The following is a 2144-nucleotide window of genomic DNA, read 5'->3' on the forward strand; positions in this document are numbered from 1 at the left end:
TACTTGATAACCCACTTGGATGACTAATGTGCACCTCAATTTAATACATCAAAAATATTGATGGGATCCCAAAATGGCTGAATGGAGAAGTGATGATTCTAACCAGAAGAAAATAGGGGGAAAAATGTGAAAAAAGTATATTCCCAGGAGATAGTTGGAAAAAGGTTCACAGTGGAAATTCTACAAAAATAAGAAGGCAGCATGGGAGGTGTGGATGTGCAGTGAGCAGCAACACCATCTACAAGAACTACAGCTGGAGACTGAAGGAGATGTTAGGTTTTGAGTGTGAGGTGAGACGAGACTGTGGCAACCAAGTAACTGGTGATATTGCCTGAGGGAGTGTCTTGTGGGCTACACTGTGTTTGTGTCTGGCCTGGAATCACAGCAGGGGGCAGGGGCAGGGTACCTCCTAATACTGCCCATTCCCCACAAGAATTTCCAACAACCAGAGGGGAGAAGTTGCCATCTTGACACAAGTAGAGGCTGTGGTGGCTCTCACAGATGTGACCCTTGGGTTTTAACAGAGTGAAAAATCTGCATTACTCAATAATTTTGTGTCTGGCTGCAAGGCTTGACAGGGGGCTGGTGCCCACTTAGAATTTTGAGGTGACACCATCCCTCAATCTCTCATAGGCTATGGGGCCCAAATTGCCAAGGGAGAGCATCCATAGGCAGCTGGATCTGGAAATAATTCTCCTTTCTCCGTGGAAGGGACAGGCTTGTGAGGCAGAGAGGGGATCCTCTGCAGCCTGTGATTGTGGGAACCTTGCATGCTCTGACTGTGGGAACCCTGTTACTGCACAATAGGGAGTGAGGAGTATGTGGTCTCTGCACAATAACCATGACTGGGGTCAGAGGGTCAGATATGCCTGACTGCTTAGGGTGGATAATCGCTGAGGGTTCTGTGCTCATAATGATAATGGCACAGATACTTTGTGCAGTTTCATGCACCAGGGTGTGTAAGCATTGTATCCACTGTGGGGCAAGCCCAGGCATTGTTCACATGGGAAGAGAGGAGCTGCGGTTGTGATTATGTCAACAGATGTGGTCATAGCCACACTCCTGTTGACAATAAAGGACATCTAGCATGAACAAAATGGGTGTTACCCTGTATTCTTGCCTCACACTTGAGCATTGACAGAGTTTCCTAGCCAGACACAGAACATGTTTCTAGGAATTCCCTGAAGAAGGTACTCCACTGAGCCACAGAGGGATAGTTCAATGAAAAAAAATTCACCAATGGGGAAAACCAACAAGTATCTCTAAAAATAAACATAGCAATATAATAAATGTCCAAGGAAGACAATATGACCTCCAATGCTCCAATGAACATAATAACACTGTAATATGAAGAGATTGATCAAATGTCTGAAAATGAATTCAAAAAATGACTATAGGATTACTCAGAAACAATGAAAATCAAATTATGAGTTAAAGAAATCCATAGATGACATGGGTGAAAAACATTCCTGTGAGATTTAGATTTTGTAGAGAAAAAAAAAAAAAACGGGCCGGCGCCGTGGCTCAACAGGCTAATCCTCCGCCTTGCGGCGCCGGCACACCGGGTTCTAGTCCCGGTTGGGGCACCGATCCTGTCCCGGTTGCCCCTCTTCCAGGCCAGCTCTCTGCTGTGGCTAGGGAGTGCAGTGGAGGATGGCCCAAGTCCTTGGGTCCTGCACCCCATGGGACACCAGGAGAAGCACCTGGCTCCTGCCATCGGAACAGCGCGGTGCGCCGGCCGCAGCGCGCTACCGCGGCGGCCATTGGAGGGTGAACCAACGGCAAAAGGAAGACCTTTCTCTCTGTCTCTCTCTCTCACTGTCCACTCTGCCTGTCAAAAAAAAAAAAAACGGAAGCACCAGAACTGAAAAATTCAATTTGAAAAATAAAAAAAAACAATGGGCAGCCTTAGCAACTTACTTTATGAGTCAGAGGAAATAATATCTAAGCTAGGAGGCAAATTTTAGACCAAGAAAAAAAAGAGGAGAAGGAGAAGCAGGAGGAGAAAGAAGAGGAGGAGGGGGAAGAAGATGAGGAGAGTTAACCTCCCTAAATTGAGCCAGGAAGACATAGAAAACCTAAACAGACCAATAACTGACACAGAAATTGAAACAGTAATAAAGGCCCTCCCAACAAAGAAAAGC

This window comes from Lepus europaeus, chromosome X, assembly GCF_033115175.1.
Source record: "Lepus europaeus isolate LE1 chromosome X, mLepTim1.pri, whole genome shotgun sequence".
Classification (NCBI taxonomy): Eukaryota; Metazoa; Chordata; class Mammalia; order Lagomorpha; family Leporidae; genus Lepus; species Lepus europaeus.